The sequence below is a fragment of the Dermochelys coriacea genome, chromosome 1 (genome assembly GCF_009764565.3).
Source record: "Dermochelys coriacea isolate rDerCor1 chromosome 1, rDerCor1.pri.v4, whole genome shotgun sequence".
Taxonomy (NCBI): Eukaryota; Metazoa; Chordata; order Testudines; family Dermochelyidae; genus Dermochelys; species Dermochelys coriacea.
In genome coordinates, this window is record NC_050068.2 from 194,034,097 (window position 1) to 194,053,172 (window position 19,076).

The 19,076-nt window shown below is 41.3% G+C and overlaps 1 protein-coding gene across 14 annotated transcripts in view; it reads right to left on the reverse strand.

The window, feature by feature from the left end:
- The window catches only part of BBX (BBX high mobility group box domain containing), a 189,916-nt gene that overhangs the window by 115,976 nt on the left and 54,864 nt on the right, over positions 1–19,076 (reverse strand). The window contains exon 1 of one of the 14 annotated variants that reach the window (XM_043510832.1): positions 108–117. The exons of the other annotated variants lie outside the window; for them this stretch is intronic. The gene's annotated coding sequence lies outside the window, so the exon portion shown is untranslated. Of the gene's footprint in view, positions 1–107; positions 118–19,076 lie in introns of those variants that run through there. 14 annotated transcript variants of the gene reach the window in all.

Here is a 19,076-nt window from a genome sequence, read left to right on the forward strand (position 1 = left end):
CAAAAATGAAAACAGAAACTGATAGCTTTATTTTATGATGCCTGGAGACCTCCTGTGAATTTTATAAATGACCTAGTGTAGAACCATCCCTCAATCCTAGGTAGTACCCAGCAAGGCCAAATACATCTTAATAGAAGAACCAAGATTTTTGGTGGGAAGGTTTGCTTTTTTCCTCCAAAAGAGGCAGGGTGAAGGGCAGTGGGGATGAGTAAGACAGAGATAGGATTTAAAAATACATATACTGTTGGCATAAGAGTTTATTAAGTTCAACATTCCAGAGGACAAAATCCTCTCATATATGTACTATTTTCCATTTTGTACAAATCAGTTTTATTATGAGCCTCCTGCACACTTATTCATACCAATAAAATGTATTTGGGGAAGGAATTAACTTACTTTTGCTGGTCTCAAGTGGTTGTCTAAGAGAGGATTTTAACATAGTTCTTGCTTCTTTGCATGGGACCAAACAAAGATACAATGGAATAACTAGTAGTTATTTTATTAAAATCATTAGACCTATTTTCTGCAACAAAATGGATAAATGCTAGGCCTCACATGCTTGAGAAATAGCTTTGCTTCTAGGACCTCTTGAAGCTGTGGCTTTACAAGTTTATTTAACTGTCCGTGTTTTTACAAGAACCTAAACATACAAACCCCTTCTAGAGAACCTTTAAATTCCCAAAAAGCTCATGAGAGTTGGCTCTTTCATAGCACTGATGTTATGCAAGATGCCACCGTAGAAAATAGGGTATGCTGCATTGTCTCAGAACTCAACTGGAGAATGTGCTACACATGAACACCTACTAAATTAAGGCAACTCTTGTTACTCCAGCCAGCGTCCGATTTGGAACCCTTGTTTTGTTTTCTCAACAGTACCCACAAATACCTTTTGTTGTGTGACTATAGGAGATCTGTTCATTTATGGAACTGATTAGGGACAACTCTTATGAGGGAAACCTAAGCAGATCTACATACAAGTTACTGCACAGTGGACAGGAAAATGAAACTTTAGGCCTCATTTACATACAACCTTGTTTTAGTTTAATTAAATCAGCTCAAACCCTTGAGTGGACACTCTTATTTCAGTTTAAGGGTGGCTTGATTTGGTTTTGCTTAAAACTAACTTTAACTGAAGTAAGCCTGGTTTAAACTAATAGAATCTTAACATACCCTTTTTTTTGCATTAATTTAACTAAATTGGTTTAAAAAAATCACACCTCAAATTAAACTGATACAACTCTGCATGTAAATAAGTCCTTATCCACAAAAAAAATAGTGGTTTAATTATAGTAGTTTAACAATACTACTTGGCACTCTCCTGCAGAATCAGAGCTTTGATTAATTTATATATATATATATATATATATAAAAAAAGCTTCCAGGTCTTGCGAATATAACTTTTTGAATGTGGACCAAGTGTAACCAAAGTACTGCTAACAAATTTATTAGAGCATAAGCTTTCCTGAGCTACAGCTCACTTCATCGGATGCATTGGAATGCATCCGATGAAGTGAGCTGTAGCTCAGGAAAGCTTATGCTCTAATAAATTTGTTAGTCTCTAAGGTGCCACAAGTACTGCTTTTCTTTTTGCGAATACAGACTAACACGGCAGCTACTCTGAAACCTGTCAAAGTACTGCTGACTGCTTGTCTGGAGACAGCTACAGTGCCCTCTGCTGTGCTCATGAATATTTTCAGGCTGGAGCAAAGAATAAACACACTGCTGTTCAGAATCTTGCAGGCCAAGGTGAAATTGATGATCAGGTTAGTTTAATTCTGCTGTTGCTGGCTTGAGAAAGTCAGGAGCTATTCACTGGAGGAGAAATTAAAAGCATCAGAAACCCATTGCTCCCCACCTGGCCAGAGGTTGATGGGGGAAAAGGAACAGAGAAAGAGTATGTTTTTCTCTTGAATATATTTGAAGGCCCCAGCTCTGAACACTTCATCACTTGCGTATCTAAAGATGGATATAAAAGAAGTGGTCTCCCAAGCAAAGTTCAGGGGCAGCACCCTATCAGGAGTTCTAGCAGTCTCTTCATAGTAGCTGGGATGGCTGGACAAAGAGGAAGAAATGAGCTTCTAATTAGGTCTTGGCCCCTGGATCTAACTTATGCAGTCTCCCCTCATCTTACTATCAGCCTCTTGCTAATATCTGGTACATTTTTTAAGACTGTAGATACAGTTACTCTGTAGAAATTCTTAATCATGTAAATGGTTTTCGCCCTTACAGATGAAATATGTGCAAAAAGAAAAGGAGTACTTGTGGCACCTTAGAGACTAACAAATTTATTAGAGCATAAGCTTTCGTGAGCTACAGCTCAGGAGCACTGTACTTTACACAGCAGCAGGACTCTTTATACATATAGTTCTATTACAGTACATGAAATGTCACTAATTTTCAAACCAAAGCAGCCTATTCATAAAGCTGTGGGTTTTTATATAGTTAGAACGGTACTTTTGAAAAGTCTGAATATTTAACAACAAGCATCTCCTGACTTTACGGCTGTTGGAAAAGTTACAGAGAGGAGATTTAAATCATGACCCAAAAGACTCAAAAAAACCCCAGGAGGCAAATAAAAAGCCAACATCTATTTTTTTTTGAAAAAGCATGAATTTTAATCCAATTCATAATTCCTGAGGCCTGACTCTTGAATGCTTGGAGCTGACAATACTTAAGTTGCCAGGCTTGCTCTGTTTTTCTAGGAAATCCCAGCGTGTTTTGTGGAAAATGGGGGTTTTGTCCTGGTTTCCCGACCATCGACAACCTCTCCTGCATCTCTTCCATCTCCTCCCCTTACATTTTCCTTGATGGAGGGCACCCTAGTTCATGTATTGTATTTATATTCTAAGGGACTAAGGCACAGAAAATAATGAGCCTGATTCTGCTCTCTTACCCTGGGTGTAAATACTGAGTAATTCCTTGAAAATCAGAGGAGTTACATTGGTGTAACAGAGTTGATTCAGACAAAATATATGCATTTCAAACTGCTGTAGTATTGGAAGGGCCTTCAAAATACAACTTAAACCCATTAAAAGGGCTGAAGAATAAGTCCATCAGATGAATTAAAATGGAGTCTAGCGACATGCAGCACACTTTTTTCAAATGGAAAGAAATAAAGCTTTGTGGCTTGTTTTCACTGCTTCAGCAGTATCATTTCTCAACATAAAACTGAGGAGCATTCCACAGAGAGAGGGTTGCAGAGGTCCTCATGGGCCCGGCCCAAACTCTCAGCCATCACAAGTCACCATGAAATCTTAGAAGTGTCAAAGCTTGAGCAAGGTCTTTGGGTTCCAAGAATGTTCCAAACACAATCCATGGCCCCCAAAGGCACTGCTGAGAATGGAAAAAGCAGGCAAGCAGAATTCCTTTCGCCACCCTAGAAAGCAGTCTTGCTACCATGGTCTGTAGCAGCTGCAGGCAACATAACTACTTTTCAGTTAGTCAGTAGAGAGCTTGTTGCAGTAATGCAGCCATAAAGGCATGAGTCATAGTAGTGAGATAGAGTTCAAGAGGAAGGTTTGCAGGCTGGTGACATTCCTATGGTGTTTACTATTTTAAGGAGCCCAATTAGAGCCAACATCGGATTTTCCAAAGTCAGCCCACAGTCCTGGAGCACTATGGTCTATGGGCCAAATCTTGCTTACCCTAGACATCCAAGAAGTCTCACTGAAAGCATGGGGCTACTTGCCTGAAGTAAATGGGAAAAGGGTAAATAAATGGGTAAGACAAGCACCATTCGGCCCTAAGCCTGGGCATCACCTCATCCCCACTAACACATCTCCCCTGATTGTAAGACTGGAGGCTTAGCAGCACCCCTCACTCCCCACCTGCTGTCTGAGCCAAACAGCATAATTTTAGATTTGCCGAGATTTAGTTTAATATTGTATATCTTTTTTAAATAAAATTGGTGGTTTGAGCAAGAGGAGACTCAGTCACCGGGTGTCTTTCTGAAGACTCAGACAACATCAAATACTGCAAGTACCATGCTATTAGCCAGCATTACATTCTCAACTTTCAGTCCTTATTTTTAAAACAGTGATACATATCCTCAGCTACTGTACATCACCACAGCCCCAGTGAATTCAATGGAACCACCCTGATTCATAGCAGCTACAAATTTGGGCCCAACATTATTTATTTAAAAAAAAAAAAAAAAAAAAAGCCAAACCGTTCTTGTTATTGTTTTGATGAGAAGAATTTACCCTTACTTACTCTGCTCCAGAATGGACACCATTAATATAGAAGACAGTATAAACCTATTCACAATCCCCCTAGAAATGTTACATTCTGGAGGAGTCTATCCAAATCAACAGACAAGAACCTCTGCTGGCCTGTACATGGTGATCTAGAATGTTTCAAGTTAACAGTTCTAGAGCTGTTGTCTATATGGAAAATAGAGCATTGCACTGTAGAAGAGTCAGAATTCATACTAAAATTGAGAAGTCTATGCAGCATAAGGTTCATAGTAATGATGATCATTCTGTCCCATCAATGAACTTGAGACCGATTTCTTCCTCTTTATTGAAATGGGCCCTATTCATAATACCAAACAAACCAGCCACAGTGGCAAGCATGAGAAGGACACTACTCACACACTGGTCAGAACATGTAAGTGCCCTATTTACGCTTCAACCTTATTCAGGGACTGAACAGTAGGGAAAGGGAAGAACGCACATACAAGCAAGGCCTTCTGGTTTGTACCTAGAGTTTAAATGTCACCCTAAACAACAATAATAATGGCCTTGTTTGCTTAGTGGGACTTCTCACTGTAATACATGCTATGCCTAGTAGTAAGGCTTGGATCCAAGGTATTATTTTCTATGTATGGTAGTGCTGACCAGGCTTTCCAAACTCTCAAGTACAGACCCTGTTCCAAGGCACTCACAGTCCAATGAATTCTTAAAAACACTCACATAGCTTTCCATCTTCAAAGAATACTAAAAATGTTAAACAATCAGTTAAATTAACACAGATTCATAACATCGCCATGGAGCTGGAAAATATCCTGGCTATTGATAATGGTAGCCCATCAAGCACACACACCTCCCTCCCCAGCCACTATGTAGAGGCCTCTCCAGAGAGAGTCTCTGAAACCTATGCTGAGGGTTGAGCAGTGGAGCTACAGCCTCAGAAGGCCAAGCTGGGGGGACAACCTTGTCCCCTTTTCAACAGAGATTAGTCAAAAGTCAAAGCTGTGTGTTATGTTTTCTGTGGAGAGCTCTCCTCCCACTCTTGTAAGGAAGAGGAGGCCAGGAGGAAGTCTTGTACCAGTGCAGGTGAGCTACAAGGAAATTGGGAGGGATGGGGGATGGCAAATCCAGTGCAGAGACACAGAGTCCTCAGGCAGATGACCACGACAACCCATGACTCTCCCAGGATTGGGAGAAAGTCCTGCAGCCTGTTCCACAGGGGAGGGCCAAATCTTATCTCCTCAGATGGGGCAGGGAGAAGAATGAGTGTCTTGAGCCTCTCTGAGATTTTCATCTCTTTAGCTTCATCCACAGGTTTTACCACAGAAGGTGGGGGTGGAAGGGAAGCTCTGGGCCACGTTACGGTTTCTAATCTCAGAATGAAAGATGTATGTAATCTTTCTAGCTAAATTCAGCTTCTGCCTGAAACAAATTTAATTAGATCACAAAACAAATTTCATTTCTTGATTAAAACAATTCTTGGCACCAGGCCTGGAATGCGCTTCCCGAAAACATCCATATGGACAGACGCTTCACGCACTTGGATGTTCGCATGATGTAAACCAGAGGTTTGTGAACATGGCTGAATCAAAAGGGAGTCAGTCTGCAAAAACGAGGGTGAATGCTTCCCTTATTTCCAGCCACTCACTCAATCCCAGGCCTTGGCACACCACTCTGGCAGTGTAATGGGATCTAAAAGGGGACGGAAAGGGCCCACTGACAATAGCTCCTGTCTCCCTGGCCAGCATAAGGGCTCTGCTGAAACCTGGCTCCAAGCGTAGGGGGAATGGCGGGGGAGGGAATGGGGGGTGGAACGAGGGGGTGGAGAAGCTGTGTGGCTGTTGCATACTGTACTACGGCTGTCATCTTCTTCCATAAGAAGTCCATACTGGGTCAGGCCAATGGTCTATATAGCCCAGTATCCTGCCTTCCAATAATGGCGCTTCAGAGGGAATGAACAGAACAGGCAATCGTTGACTGATCAATCTCCTGTCATCCACTCCTATCTTCTGGCAATCAGAGACACGGGGCGCTCACAGCATGGGGTTGCATCTCTGGCCATCTTGGGTAATGGACAGGGCCCACAGGAAGCAGGACACATTACCACAGCCCTGAGTCTGCTCTAACTTGCATTGGTGAGGCTCTGGCTCCCCTAGAATACAGGGAGTACAAAAGGTAACTTTAAAACATGTTCACGCATCCCCATTCCCTTGCCAAGCTTTGCCCAGCTCTAGCTCCAGAGCATCGAACGGGGGGATATTCATTCACTCTGCTACACGATCTGAAATTTTTTTTTGAGATCAGAAACAGGCATTTTAGGAAATACCCAGTACATACTCTAAATACCCAGATGTGTAGAAGGTTATTTTAACTAATATCAACCCTGATAAAAGTTTCTAGGGAATTTCAAGTAAGGAAAAATTAAAATGCAATTGTTTTATTCAGTTTGAATTTTTGCTCACGCTTTACTGAGATTCAGCACTCTTCCCCTACCTCCTCCTGTGGCTCTGAAACCTGTCCCACCTAGGAACTACCCTGAAGATTCAAGGTAATCAGTTCAGTTTCATTTTGTATGGACAAACATATGCCAGGAGCATTAAATGTTCAGTGCAAACTAAAATTAAATCAGTTGATCTGGTCATGTATGTGCTACCAGGAAAACTGGGGAGAGAGGCATGAGACTTTTGACACTCTTTGGAGGTCTTGAAGTGCTTCTCTGCCTCCATTTCTTCCAATGCTGAAGGGGAAGGGGAAGGGGAAGGGGAAGGAAGTTGTTTTACATTTTCAAAAGCAATGCCACAGCCATGGTTCCTTGCTGCATTACTTATGCTACCTGATAGCTGACTGAATAGTCAAAGAAAGAAAAGAAAGAAAACAGAAAAGAAAAACTAATAGAAAGCTTTAAGTAAATTTTTTTCCCTACATAGTAAAAATGAGGAGTTTATCCAACTATTGATGGAGCCCTGAGATCGCTCACAGAAAATGCAACTCAGCAGTAAGAAGCCCTGAATAGCAGGAGGAGATGGGAAGCAGCCTGGAGAGGTAGAGGACGGAACACAGAGGAGACAGGAAGGGAGACAGAGACAGAAAAAAAAGAAGCTGAAATACAATTTCAATTAAGCTTGAAAAAGCCATTGTGATTTCGAGTATTTATTCAAATGAATGCATCATCCTGATACTTTAACTATGAGGAGGTCACCTCCTTGAAAAAAGATGTTCTGAAGGGTGAAGCAGCTCTAATCAACTAACAACAATCCAGGATTTTAACAGGCACACCATTGGTCTGAAATATCACAACTGCAATCTAAATAAGTTGTACCTACTTTTGTGATAAGTAACTTCTAAAAATACCTATAATTGAAAGAGGTGGGGGGCGGGAGGAGACACTTGTCTCTTTCATCTGAGTACATATATTTCAACTGTAACTCATTTTAAGAACATTTTTAGTCCCAAAGTTACCTATGCTCCACATAGATTTGCTGCCCCCTTGCCTTTATTGTCAAAAAAGTATTTACATCAGAGATACAGAATAATGAAACTGTGGTTGTTGAAAGGGCTCTTTATACTAAAGAAAGGAATCCCACAGCATTTGAAGTTTTCTGCAGGAACAATTTGTTTGCATCGGCTTTGTTATACATTCCATACATGGCCCACCCACATTGAAGCTTTGCCAGGTTGAGAGGTATGTTTGCACATAATCGGCGTTCGCTGTTCTGCTAATGGCACATGTGTTCCCCTATGCCAGGGGTGGACAAACTATGGCCCCCGGGCCATAGCCAGCCCACCAGCCGATTTAATCCGGCCCTTGAACTCCCACCAGGGACGGAATCGGGGGCTGCACCCAGTCCACGTGTGCATGCCGTGGTTCCCAGAAGCAACAGCACGTCCTCCCTCCAGCTCCTATGTTTAGGGACAGATAGGGGGCTCTGCGTGCTGCTCCCACCCCAAGCGCCGCCCCCGCAGCTCCCATTGGCCATCAGGGCAGCACCTGAGGACGGGGCAGCATGCAGAGCCTGGCTGCGCCTCCGTGTAGGGGAGATGGGACATGCCGGCTGCTTCTGGGAGCTGTTTGAGGTAAGCGCTGCCTGGAGCCTGCACCGCTGACTCCTTCCTGTGCCCCAACCCCAGCCCTGATCCCTCACCTGCCCCAAGAACCCCTCAGTCCCAGCATGGAGCACCCACCTGCAACCGAAATCCCTCATCCCCAGCCGCACCTCCAGCTGGAACCCCACCCCATCCCGCACTCCTACCCCCTCCCCCAGTCCAGAGCCCCCTTCTGCACCCCAAACTCCTCATTTCTGGCCCCACACAAGAGCCCACACCCCCAAGTCAGAGCCCTCACCCCCTCCTGAACCCCAACCACAATTTTGTGAGCGTTCATGGCCCACCATAAAATTTCCATACCCAGATGTGGCTCTCAAGCCAAAAATATTTGCCCACCCCTGCCCTAGGCCCTGCATGAGGATATTTAGCTGTATGAGTTAGAGAGCTGAAACTGAAGAGGCCCCAGCCAATTATGCACACAGAAAGAAAAGACAGAGAGAGAGAGAGAGAGAGAGGCGAGAATGATGGCTTGTGGGTGTTGTCACTCTCAGACCCACCAAAAAACCCCTGATAAAACAAACCAGTTTGTTTTTATTTTTTAAATCTCCGGGCACGCTATTTAAAAGAGTGAGTAGATGATATAATCTATTGCAGAGAGTGAATAGATATAACAATATTGCCAATCCCAAGCATTCAAGCATCACGGAACAGACCCCCAAAGATGAGACGCGCTTAAAAAAAATCAAGAGATTTTAAATACAATAAATTATGGATTCTTTTTATTTGCCTTCTCTTTTTAAGCCTGAGCTTTTCTCTGATACTGACGATTTGAAACTTCTTTTTTTTTTTTAAATGAAAGATGAGATTCTCACGTAACAACATGATTCCAGGAGCTGAGGCTTTGAGACAGACGTTGAATATTATAAGACTTGCAATAAAATTGTGAGAATTGGCAACAATTAAGTTAACAGCTTCCCTTGAAAGCACATTTTGTAGGTTCTTGTATAAAAGTGAATGTGTCATAAATTGGTTAAAATTTCCCACTAGCACAGTTATCCAGAAATTAGCACATTCAGTGTCTTCATCAGCAAATCAGATTTCTTCTTTTGTAACAGAAATTTTGCTAAAGCTCCCCCCAACCCTGTACCTTGTTCTCATTTCTTTTAATTTTCTGAGGAAACAAGCAATAAATCAGACTTCCTTTTATGATCCTGGGATAGTACTGAGCAGATCAACTCCCATTATCATATTTTATTAATAAGTCTGTTCTCAGGGGGAATAAAGACAACCAAGACAAATATATGGGGCTGAAAATTCTAAATGTGGTCTAGAGGTAAAATTCATCTGCCACTGTGTGTTCTTAGAAAAAAAAAAAAAAAGACAAATATTAATTTGTGGATTATTCTCCTCAGCTATCTTGAAAAAGGGTCTGATTCAGTATTGCCTCATACTGTGGACCTCATTCTTGAATGCCTCATGCAGTTCTTTATACCAGTGCAAGATGCTGCTAAATCAGAATGATAGAGTTTTTGCCTAGCACAGTGTTTCTCAATGACTGGTCTGTGCGTTGGTGCCAGTCCCCAAGATCTCCCTGACACAGTTTAGGAAGGCAGCAAGCCAATCTTTGGTATCAGAAAGGTTAAGAAACACTGGCCTAGTGGATAGTGCTAGACTGGGACTCAGAAGATCTAGCTTCTAATCCTTGCTCTGGCCTGTGGCATGACAGTGAGTAAGTCCGTTCACCACTCCGTGTCTCAGTTTCCCAATATAAAAAATGGAGATAATGGTATTGTATTCTTTGTCAAGGACGTTGATATCCACTGATGAAAATCACTACGTGAGAGCTAAGTATTACTACTACTACTTCTTGTGTAAATGTTTGCATCAGTGCAAAGGGCAACTGTGATTTAGGCCCAAAGCTTCAGTGACTCTACTTCTTTCCGCTGAACTGCAGAATACATGAGAATTCTCTAGTTAGTTCACTGAATGCTGAGTAACCAATTAACCTTTAGGTGTGGTACGGGCACACACACTTCTTTTACATACAAACGTTACATAAAATAAAAGTTAACAAACTTGTTCCATAATGCCCAGTTTTCTTCCTTAAAAGGTCAAACCAATCGAGTCCCAGTGCACTACAGTATTAATAATCAATATGGCTTCTAAGACACAGCTGCTTCACCACTTAATCCTTCTGAATGGACAGGAACCCTGTTTTGAAGAAAATTATGATTTTCAGTTAACAATCTTTAACTAAAGTGAAAATTTGTTTTTCTAATTTGTTTTATTAAAACAAGCCAGCAGCCACATGCATTCTAGTCATGCATCAATGTGTTTTAGATCTTAGTAATTTTGTAGTTTTACAGTTTGTGATTCCTAAATTATGCAGCAAAGTACCAGCCTGCCCTCTGGTGTCCAAATTTTGCAAACCAACTGCACTTTGTTGACATAAAAGCAACTTTGGTTTTGATTGTTAAATACTGTACTTGTATCCTAATGCTCCCTGCTGGCAGGAGCTGGGGGCTCTGAGTGTGTGTGTGTGTGTATGTGTGGAGTTGGATTCACCCCACTACAAAATGAGGTTTTACAGCTTCTTAGAGTGGAGAGAGGTAGGGATGTAAAAGGTTAACTGGTAAGCAATATAGTCTTACTGGTTAACCCACCTTAACTGTTAATCAGAGGCCAGCCAGCTGATTGGCCCCAATGACCCCTCGCCAGCCGCCCCCTGTGGCCCTGCACCAGCCAGAGTGGCCCTGTGCCAGCCAAATTGGGCCCAGACACGCCGCCCAGCCGGAGTGGTCAAAGCAGCACCCCCCCAGCCGGAGGGGCCCCAGCCGCGCTGGTGGATCAGCCCCAGCTGCACCAGCCAGCTGGATCTGCCACTTAATCTGTTAACTGTTTAAATGACATATTTTTAATCATTTAAATGGTTAATTTTAACAGTATTTACATCCCTAGAGAGAAGAACTAGTCCCCAGTTCCTAATCATTCACAGGGAAAACAGAGCATAACCCCATAGATCCCAGGTCATCCCAGTAGATGGCCTTCCTCTCAGCTCTACTTTCTAGGGCCCTTTTAGGACTCATACTGCCACTCACTGGTCACCAGTAGCTATGGTATATATCACCCACCTTCCCCAGTGGTGGGAGAAGGTAAGAGGGGAGTTACTGCTGCCTCTAGAAATGCTAAACATGAGCATGAATTTCCAGTTGGAAATCCTTTAGTCCTTACAGACACATGCCCTGGAGTAGGTCCGGAGTGCAGCAACAGCCAGTGCCTCAGCAAAGACAGAGTCAAAGGGTACATAGGTATAACCTGTTGTCTGCCTCCTGATAAAAACATCTCATAGACTTGACTTCATATCACAGAATTTTTTTCCCCTAACAAATAAATCATATTCTATAGGAAGGGCTGAAGCTGATTTGGCTCTATAACTGTAATTTGGCACTATAATTGTTTGGTTAGCAGTCCCAGCTGGTTTTGGCAAAGTGACGCAAAAATCTTCAAGTTTGTCTTGCGCTCTGCCTTTCTAAATTTCAAAGGAGGCAGGTAAACCCATCAGCCTGAAAGCAGATATCTCAGAAAGAGACTTTCAAAAGGGTGTATTTAATTTTAAGATAGGTTTCCAGGCTAAACCAGATAGGGAAAGGGGGACATTAATATATTATCTATATGCAAAGGAGGAAAAAAAAACATAGGCACTTTAGCTTCGAGATCAAGGCCAACATTTTCAAAAGTGACTAGCAATATTGGGCGCCTAAGTTTTATGGTTCCCAACTGGAGATAGCTTAAAGGGGCCTGATTTTCAGAAACTGTTGACTCATCTGCCTCCATAGCAGTATTGTCTTGGTCTGCCCCATTCAGTGCATTCTCTGAGGCTTAGAGGGCACTGGGGAGAGACTAATTAGGCAAGTGTGGACCAGTATAATTATGAGTTGTGTGATATTTGGTATTTTTCTTAAAGACCCAGTTCCTGGAATCAAGTGATTACAGGATTTTCTCTACTTTCATTTAAAAATAAAAGCAAGATTCTAGCCATCACAGTTACAGAGAAATGCTTAAAAACACGATCCAAGTGCACCCTAAAAAGCTTGAAAACCAGAACGCAAACAGGACCTCCCCTCCCAATTTCTTTTAAATCGTCTGTTTTTAAGTCAATCTCATGATTTTTTGAGGGCTGGCATAATATTTGAATGGTTGGGATTGCCAATACTGCTGGGCTGAGCAAAGAGTGGGGCTTGCACACTGTCCCACCAGCAGCCCCCACGAAGTCCCGAGAGGAAGTTGTAATAAAAAGCCTAAAAGCTGCATTTAACATTGTGCCCCACCTCTACAGGAAGGAAACACCCCCATCCCTAAGGAAGGGAACACCCCCACCCTTTAGAGAAGGGACTAGGGGCAGCCACTGACGCAGCATAGATTCATTGGTGCCATCCCATCAATAAGATGAGATAGTGGGGAGATCAGTGGGACATAAAGATAGCATGGACGCACAGAGTCTCCCACTGGATGATCTCTTGAGCATGAGGTAACATCTATGGCCTGTGCTGAAGGGGGCAAAACCCTGATGGAACTGGGGGGGGGAAAGACTGCAAAATGCTTAGATTTCCTCTCCTGTAGACTCATCCCCCTGGATTACCTTCAGTTGGCCATTAGGCCCTGAATTACAGGGATATTCGACAGATGTCACTGTCCAGGACAACAGGATTCTGTGAAAGAAGCACTCCCAGGACTGACATGTGCGGGGGAAAAAGGGAAGACAATTATACTGGGGCCCTGAGCTCAGGCTGGCCCCCAAAACATTTAATGTCTTTGTAAATAAAGAAATGGGGGGGGAAGGTAGGCGAACATAATGACCTGGGGCCCCTCATTTCTCTCGATGGGCCTGCACACCCACATAATTCTGCTCACACAGGCTATTCCTGAGACCACCCTGTGTGGTGCAAAATCTAAAGTTATGTATTTTTAAAAAAAAAAAAAATTGTCTAGCCTATAGCCAAACACAACCTACATGCTGTAAATCAATCCACTGCTGACTTATTAGCTCCATAGCAAACAGCAGTACCCAAGAACTTCTGAAAGCCAGCACACATATACCTTCATTAATTTGAACAGTATTAACGCAAAGCCTCATTTGGAATAATTTTAAGTGCTAATGTTTTAACTGGGTTGTCCCAAATGGAAGCACTGAACTTTAGTTGTTGACTCTTAGTTTTGTTAACTTTCTATTTACTGTACATAATTCAAGTTCTTCATGGGGAAAAAGGTTGAAATGCAGATTTGCTATCAGAGTAGTTAGTTTATCTCTAAATATTAATCTACTGTTAAAGCATGGCTCTCATTTGAAAAGCGACTGTAAAAATGGTATCTTCTTTTTCAGCAGATCTGTTCTCTATGCGTATTGAAAGACATATCTACCTACTTTCATGACAAAAGGTGAATTTTATTAATTTTTGCTCCTATTACCATTGCTGAGCCAGCTGCAAGACAATGAGCACACTTCTATTCTGACTGATACATCACCAACAGATTCACTAATCACATTTTAATTGCAGGGCCACTTTCTGTCCACAGTCACAAATATGACCAATTCCCCTCTCCTCTGCATTGAAATGTGGGTTGGCACTGGTGCAACCAAACACAGAATACGGTACAAGCACATTTCTATTACTGGCAATAATGCATAAGCCAGAGTGAATCCAATTTAGCTTCCAGATGCAGGCTGAGTTTCAAAGAATGGCAAACAACGAACATAAAATCAGCCTGTGACTTGCTGATTCGGCGTATTTGATACCGAGTCACTGAAAGACTAATCTGGAACCTCACAATGCCATTTTAACAGAATCTCTTTATAGAATAAAACTGAACTTTAAGGAACCACAGTCCTCAAACATTTCATCTGTTTTATCTGCAGACTCCTCAAACTGACCTATAAACCAGTTATCAGAAAGACACTTTTATTTTAGAGAAAAGTGCAGTCAGAGTAGTGGGGCAGACTGGCAGGGAGGCAAAACTTCTACTGACTTTGTCTTTTCCACAATTACCATTTGTTTAATAAGTTTAAATACTTTAGATTTTAGACTGAAACGTCTTTGGGGTACGAGCTGTCTTTTTAGGTATGCCTGTGCAGTGCTCAGCACAGTGGGACCTGGCTTCCTGATTTGAGCATCTGTGAATTACTGCAATACATAAAACAGGTCAGAAATGAAAAAGCCCTCTCAAATTTAGTAGAAAATAAGAAATAAAAAACTACATTTTGGCTCCATTGTATAAAATTCTCTATTGAATTCTAATTCTTTTTAGAATACTATAGCATGGTTCAAGAAACCTAGAGAAACTATAATTTTGTATTAACGCTATTGATTTCATCCTTATTGAGTTCTAGGAGGCTTTTCCAGAAGGGATGAAAATGGTAGGATGGATAAAAGATGAAATGACAAAAAATTGTTAAATTTCTTTCTCCCTCTAGAGACAAAAAGTCTGTATGCATTTCAAACTGATGAAAATAGGTCTTGAAGCAGCAAATTATTAGTTGATGTTAAAATACACTTTCCTACATTGAAACAGGCAGTTTCAGAAATGGACTAGAATAGCTGCCACTATTTCCATGCTTTGTGCTTGAGCAGCAGTCACTGATCCGATTATGAAATGGTTACTCCGGAGTCCGAAGCCAGCTATTTAAAATATAATATTCACACCTGATATCAGACATTAAAATAAGCAGAATAAACCCTTTTGCCTGTCTATGTCTTCAAACTGTTCCAATATTAGTCAACACCTTTGTGAAGGTTATCCTTTATTTGCCAGGATACATTTGAAAGGTAATTGAAATCTTAGCAATTTTGCCCTAAAGGTTAACACAGTGATTTTGTTTGGAGATTTTTCTAAAAAACACAATGGCCAACAAAAATAATTACCCCATAATTACAAGGTATTTACCCTCTAAAGCAGAATAAAACACTTTAGCAGTTAGAAGCAGGTTTTTTTGGCCTTGTGAAGGTGCAGTGAGGAAAAAAATAAAAATCAAGGTTAATTGTGAGGGAGGTGTCAAGTGTATTGAAAAGTGTAGCACACACCTGGCAAATAGAAATTGCATGAAAGTGAATATCTCAAACTAGTTTAGACCTTTTTTTTTTTTTTGAACTTGAGATGAACAGCAGTGTGGATAATTGTATCTATTTAAAAGTGTGTATGCATTACCCTTGTTTTGGCTTCTTATTAAAGAACAGTGCAGGTTGAAAGTAGATAGACTAAAGTGACACATGAAACATGGTGAAGTCGATTGGTAGTATTGTAGCAGGCTGACTCTCATCCCACTAAGACTGCTGTAAATAGTGAGTATCTCCACCAACATCAATAGTTTTACCTGAGAGTAAGTCAAGAACCACATTTCTGATCTAAACCAGATTCCTAACAAGACAGGAAATACTTGTAGAGGGTTCTTCCTCAGAGTCTGTTCCTGCGGGCTTTCCCTTCAAGAGGCGTTGATCTGGGTATTAAGATATATGAAGGACTGCCATTGGTCAACAAAGTAATATTTAAAAACAAAATATGTACGAGTTTTGGCCCCTGCTACTTACTCAGCTAAAAACTTCTACTGAACTCCAAGGAGTTTTTTGCTTGTACCAGGGGTATATTATTTGTGTTATCATAGCTCCTGAATAATGTTAGGACCCCCACACAGTGACACAGTTCAGATGCAGAAAACACACACATTAGCTACAGATATTAACCAGAGCGATCCTATGCTCTGCCATGCATTGTGATTTCATTTTATTTTCACATAACTAGCCTCTATTACTTTTGGGGCCATGCCATGAAGAGACAAGTAGAGGAGGACAACTATCTGTGCAACTATCCCCTTTTCAACTCCACAGAAAATGAGGCAAGAGAGAGAATAAAGCCCCTGAGCCTATATGATTTTTCTGCATAGCCTTCACATGAATTTGGGGGCCCGGGTGGCTGGACTGGAGCTCCCAGTCATGTGGGTCCAATGGAGTGGTGTCTCCTGTAGTTTCCTTGGGCCCTGACATATTTGGGGGCTAACTCAATGGCCTACTACTCATGGTGAGGGAGGTAACCCTGCCTTTTTCATGAGATGTTTGCATGCATGTGCAAGGGAGACTTCCACAAAGGAATCCTTATGAATTCTTCCTCCCCCTCCGTGAGCCAATTCCATGATGTTTTTCTGCAAGAGAGTATGACCTGGGTCTTCATTAGGGGAATATACAGTTATGAACACGAGAGTTAGAACTGACTGGTCAACCACACACCACATTTGGAACCGGAAAGGCGCAATCAGGTAGCAGCAGAGACAACAAACAAACAAACAAAAAAAGCAAATACAGTACTGTGTTAAATGTAAACTACTAAAAAAAATAAGGAAGTTTAAGAAAAGATTTGCCAAGATAAGGAAACTGTTTCTGTGCTTGTTTTATTTAAATTAAGATGGTTAAAAGCAGCATTTTAATGTTTTATTCTGAGTTACAAATAGCCTCCATTCCCAAAAAGTGTTCCTAACTCTGAGGTTCTACTGTACATGTTTAGTTGCTACAGAGTTAACAACTACTCTTCCAGTAATAATTGTGGTTAGAGCAATGGACTGGGACCCAGGAGACCTTGGTTCTATTCCTAGCTCTGCCATTGTCCCAAGTCCCTTCCCTCCCTGTGCCTCAGTTTTCCCATCTGTAAAATGGGGATAATGTTACTGACCTCCTTGGAAAAGTGTTTTGAGATGTGCTGTGGAAAAGCCTATGTATTATTTTTCTTCTGACCTTAGCTACAGACATGTATTCCCATCAAAGTCACTTTGAGTTTTGTGTATGACAGGGTAGAAAATGGCCCTAGGTTTATGATGTTTGTGGAAGTTTCTTGATGATACAGTAATTCAAAATTCATTCTAATAGCTTATGTTCAGTTGCAAATCTAATAAAAACAATTTAAAAATAAATTGATAATATATATCAGTTTCTTTATTGCTTTTTATATTTTGATGTTTTGGGTCTTTAATATTTGTGAAATCACACAAAGCAACTGAGATCAAGGCTTTATTTTCTTGTGATTATAAATTTAAATGAATCAAAATAAGTAAGTCTCAAAAAGGGAGTTAGAAATATCCATGAGAGCTGTGTTTTTAAATCCTATTATTAAGTAAATGGAATGTTGAGAGAGAATTCAAACAATACGAGTGGACAGTGTACAAGACAGTAATTCTCTTTAAATACCATGTACAGACAAACTCAACCTCCAGCACCCATAAATCACACACCTCTTTCCCTTGCCCATCTTAAAATACCATGAACATCCTCAGTGTAGAACAGTGATTTACAACCGTTTTTCATTTGTGGACCTCTAAAAATTTTCAGATGGCGGTGCAGACTCCTTTAGAAATCTTCGACAGTCTGTGGACCCCAAGGAGTCCATGGACCACAGATTGAAAAACACTGTTCTAGGGTAACAACAACCTTTCACAGACCCCTTAGACATAGTCTGCGGATTTCCAGGTGTCTGTAGACCACAGGTTAAAAACCACTGCTGTAGACCGTTTCCTGAGGATTAATGACTGACTAGGGAGAATGACCCAGTGGTTGGATCCTGCCCCTTAAATTTTGTTGAAGCAATATAATTTGTAAATATTTAATGACCTAATTAAATAGAACTTCATAATGAACCATTCCGAGATCTTTATTGAACAGTGTATTTATTATGATTGCGAGCTGTTAATATAATTTTATTATTTTTTAAATTATATAGTGCCAGAATATTTGCATGGTGCTTCACAAGCCATGGCCCTGATCCTGCAAATATTTGTATATGTTCTCAACTTTAAAGTTCAGGAGTAGTCCCTTTGACTTCAGTGGAGCTATTGATCTATTTAAAGTTATGTACAAGTATAAGTACTTGCAAGATCAAGACCGTAGGGCTGGCCCAGGTAGCACAGAGCTGCTGCAACAGCTCCATGCCCACCTGTAAACTATTGTAGAGGCATGGAAAGGGAAGGAGGAATACAGCAGCTATTTGGGGGTGGTGGACGGCCAACGGAGGTCCACTGGAGCCAGAGAACCCTTGGGACTGCTCTAAATTGGGCCAGGCAGGCTGCTAGACATCTCAAAACTAAAAGAGGCACATACAGTGGCTTAAAGCTACCTGTGCCCCATCCTCTTGCATCTGGATCAAGCACAGAGAAATGAGCCAACTGTTCCCCACACCAGCTTTAGTTATGATGGCCATCAGGCAAATTCTGATCCCAGATACACACATGAAAGTTCATTGAGGTTGATGGAGAATGACATCGTTTGCACCCAAAGGGCAGAATTTGGCCTTGGATTTGAAGGTTCTCTTGGCATTTGATAATGCAGTTCAGATACTGTGTACTAGTTAGCATTAGTCTGGTAGCTTTACTGGTTTTAAAGAACTAAATTTCTACTGCTGTATGTGAAAAAGATGGGTTAGTATTCAGATCCTTTTCCTAGCAGCACATCTCATAATTGCAAAGTATTCTGGGGACCTCGCAGATGTCAATTTACCTGTGAAGTTTGGCAATTAACTATAATTACTGTATGAATGTTTCTAGACTTGCACATAAATTAACCATTAGCCAATATTTGCAGAATAAGTATTTGCTGAATTGTACCGTATGCTTTGTTCTTCCCAGTGCTATGGGATCATTCAATGACAGAGCCTAGGTGTGGTCAGAAAGTTTCCATTGATACTATTTTGATGGCAGATTGGGTTTTTGATTTAAGAATTTTTCCACAGAAAACATCGGCTTTCCATGAAGTTTTTAACTTTTCTCTGAGAAACTGAAAACCCGTTTCTGGCCAAACTTGAGACATACTGACT